This window comes from Polypterus senegalus, chromosome 10 (assembly GCF_016835505.1).
Source record: "Polypterus senegalus isolate Bchr_013 chromosome 10, ASM1683550v1, whole genome shotgun sequence".
NCBI lineage: Eukaryota > Metazoa > Chordata > Cladistia > Polypteriformes > Polypteridae > Polypterus > Polypterus senegalus.
The window spans coordinates 63,596,435-63,600,652 of record NC_053163.1 but is presented as its reverse complement, the minus strand read 5'-3'; the positions used below and the strand labels follow the sequence as shown (position 1 = coordinate 63,600,652).

Sequence of the window (4,218 nt, the reverse complement as noted above, 5' to 3'; positions counted from 1 at the left end):
CTCTTTTTCCCATAATCACTATCAATAAAAATGTGGATTGGATAAATTATTTATATTACAATCAACAGCGTTTCCTGAATTTTACTAAAGAAGCTGTTGAAGGAATACATGAGCAATTAGATAAAACCTCCCTTATGACCTGGCAAAATCGCCTAGCACTAGATATGCTTCTAGCTGAAAAAGGTGGTGTTTGTGCTATGTTTGCAGATGCTTGCTGTATGTACATTCCGAATAATACTGCCCCTGATGGTTCCATTACCCGTGCCCTCGCTGGTCTGACCGCTCTCTCCCTAGAATTGGCTGAAAACTCAGGCATCGATAACCCTCTTGATGAATGGTTTATATCCACTTTTGGCTCTTGGGGCCAATGGTTCAAATCCATTTTTGTTTCCCTTTTAGTTGCTTTAACTGTTATTCTTTTGATTTGCTGTTGTCTTATTCCGTTAATCCGTTATTTTATCCAGAAGTTCTTCACTGCCTCAATAACTAAAGCTTATTTCCTCCACACAGAAAGCATGCATCTTCTTTCCCAGGCCCAATTCTCTTCCCAGTCTTCATTCGACCTGGACTGTTTAGCTTAAACTCTCTTATTATTTAAACTTTTAAGTTTAAAAAGGGGGGAATGTGGAATGGAATTTAAAATCTATTGCTAGCTTCTGTATGAAAATCTGCATGTTCTCTGTGTGGCTAGGTATTATTATTAACAGAAGTGTGCTTCCAGCTGTGGAATGCAGCTCTCAGCCACTCCGGCTTGTCTCAAGCAGTGTCTGGTTATTGTCCAAGTAAGATGCCAAACATATGACAAGTTTTCTGATAAGCTTCATTCCAAATATAAGACTAGAATTTATGCTTTCCGTTGTAATCAACAAATTTTGTAAAGAATGTTCTGTGGCCTTGGATGGAACTGCTCTATTTTTTTCTAACCATTCTCTTTGAAGATTTTGTTATAAATGCAGCTGAACCCCTTGTCGGGGGCCTTCCTTGCATTTTCTCTCTGTAAGGAAAAGCCGCTCTGCTCACCAAGAAGTCAGAAATAAAAGATTCTGCTTATTAGAATTGGTGTCTGCCTGCTAATTGTTTGAACCTTCGTCCACACTGTGTTACCCTAAAATTATTCTTCCACAAAACATGACCAGAAATCCAAAGTGTCCAAGGATAGGTTGTGGGGAAGATAAGTCCATTAGGCATGGCTTTTGGGATTGTCATTAGGTGGAGTCAATGTGACCTCAATGTCTGTACAACTCAAATATTGTTAAGCTAGTGTAGGTTGCTCTTGACTATGACTAATATGATGCTGAATTTTGTAGGTCTAAGTGCTATTCCAGTGAGGACATAATTCCTCATTATTTTGTTTTTGAGTGTAGTGAAGTCAGAAATTTGCTTGGCTCGATATGTTTTGATCCAACACTGCAAAGTCAGGACAGTGGAGACTATCATCAAAAGAGTGAACAAAGTAATCGGTTCAAAGGTAAAACATGATGTAGAAAAATAGGTTTTCCTGAGCCAAAGAAACGTGGAAAGATATATTAGGGCTGGGAGAGTGAATGCAAATGATATTAAAATTAATAGTAGAGAACTTCATATCGGGTGTGTAATGTATGCTAGCTGGAGAATGTTTAAACTATAACAATTGTACTTGCTTTGTAAAAAGGTACTCCCAGTCATGTTTTGACAATTTCTGTAGATTGTATGGTTTTGCCTGTTTGTCAAATAAAAATCTATACTTGTCAGTTTAACATCTGATATGTCTCCTATCTGGGGACCATGTATTAAATTAATTTTTGGAGCAGGGAGATGGAATAGGGGCTTGCTCTGTATTGCAGTACCTCAGGGAGCATTGCATATTCTCATTTACTGGTGCAAAAATAGACCAGCATTAGGAAAAGAAACTTAATCCCTGCCCAGAGCTGCACACAGCCCACACAAAAGCAAGCAGACAGCAATGGAGAAACAGTGATGGCACCAGATATCCTGCAAGACACCAAGTTCTCACCTCTTCAAGGTGGAAGATGAATAGGAGAAGGAACACCGTGGCTGGGAGAACAAGGTCTCCAATGTAGGGGGCTCTGCATCGGCAACAGACAGCCAGAAAGCTACACTCACATCTTTTTCACTTGGACACTTTCTAAAAGGCCTATATTTTCATTAGAGGGCACCACCATGTGAAATCCAAGGGGGGTTGGGAAGGGGCTATTAAACACAAATAAAAACTTGATGATCACCCCCCCTTAAATCATGAGCAGCACAGTATGAGAGGTACTAAACTAGTAACTTAAATTAGAAATAAATAGAAAACAGAGAAACTATTTGCATGATATGGTCATGTGGCATGAATGAACTCACCCATGATGACAGCTTTCTAATCCTGGCTCTTGCCTGACATCTACTGAAATGTAGGAAGCACTACAAATTCATAACAGCCAGCAAATACATGAAGTTTTACTACCAGTCGGTCAGTTTGAAGAATTCCAGACAGCCTACTATTCCCCCTGAATCCCGCCCCTCCCCCTTAGCCAAGCCCCAGCCATTGCTTATCAGCAAAGGAAGGAGTTTGCCATTCCTGGAGGTACTGCAATACCAGGTCGATGCCCCAAGCTGCCAATTCCATGTCCTTGTGCTAAAAATCAATTTAATATTGTGTTGTGTGGGTCACAGACTTGCACAAGGGAGGAGGAAGGGAGTTCAGGTTTTGGGGAAAAAAAAGGTTTGTTTTCAAGACAGGATCATCATGATAAAGATTTATCCAAATGGGAGATGTCAAACACATGCAGCATGCAACTATGATGTCATCCTGCATTCACTCCTCAGATCAAAACAATAGCCTTCCTGCACAAACAAAGTGACAAAGTGAGCACATAGGCAGGTGAACAGCCACATTTAAATGTTCTCTGCATCAATCAGAGGGTAACAGTTGTTTTGTCTCTTCACTGGAAACCTGTAAACTTGTAGTTGCACCAGCAGCAGACAACCAGTTCCTGTTGGCATTTACAGTGTCTTTGCACAATATACAGATATTAAACCTGAAAGATTTTAATAATTTTATATTCAAGTTCCAACATGAAAAAATATAGTGCAAATGTACATACAATCGAGGCACGGACAGTTAACTTTTATCACAGAATCATAGTACATGAATAGAGGACAGGAAGGATTATACAATACATTCTTTCCACTGTTCTTTGACAGCAGTGAAGCCCAATTCTCTAACACCCTTTATGCAGTCTTGTATTTCCTTCCTAACACATCCCATGACCCATTTTACATTATCTTTATTATATTGGAGGAGAACTTTTCATGATTCTTATATGCTCCAACTTAGTGAGGCTGATATTTAACCAAAAAACAAAATGAGAACACTTCTTAACCTTTGTCAAACCAGTTCCAAACATTGGTTCTTTTTTCTTATGAGCTCAATAATTCAGGCCATAGGAATGACCCCTCAGTTCACACTTCACGTGAAAAGGAACATTCCCAAAAAGCATGTTTTGTGATTTCTTTGTATAGACATTGTTTGTTCAGGACAGATACTTGTCCACAGCAGAACTGTAGGCACGGTTGGTCTGTGACAGATGCGACTCCATACCAGGAACCAGTTCAAATCCTTAATGATTATCCAGGGGTTTGGGCTGTTTAATCCTGGAGATCTCCCCAGTACTGTGTTGTTGTTCTTCACAACTTGGTATGAAGCTTTATGATTTATAAAGGTCAAGTTGTTGAAAAAGTAACATTTGTCTTTTTTTAAAACCACTGCATATTGATAATGGACAGGAATACTTTCAGCTTTTGTGGTTAAATTTGACCATGTAACAAGGTTGCAAAACCATTAAAGAAAAAAAACTGATAAGGGTGCACAGTTTAGTCATATAGTCTGGCACATAGTAAGGCAAAGTAAATACAGTCCATCTTTAGTTGAATGTTTATAAAATTTCTCCTACCTTCATTATAGTCTTGCTCCATGGCTTGCCTCAGTTACCAACTCTAGGCCTAGGGGAAGTATCAAAGAAGCAGGCGCCAGTCAGGAATCTCTCACCATATATTGTATTTTCATTTACCCAGATATATATAAATGCTTTAATCTCTGAATTGGTCAACATGACAATCAGTTAAACAATGGTAAATGCCAATTTTCTCTGCAAAACAATAGTGTAATTACATTTACTTTGGTTCAACAATACTATTGGTGTCAGTTATCAAGTACCTATTAGAAACCAATGACTT

At 38.9% G+C, this 4,218-nt stretch overlaps 1 pseudogene; it reads left to right on the top strand.

The window, feature by feature from the left end:
- The first annotated feature begins 1,689 nt into the window (after window positions 1-1,689).
- LOC120538414 lies at window positions 1,690-1,868 on the top strand (annotated as a pseudogene).
- Window positions 1,869-4,218: the final 2,350 nt, after the last annotated feature.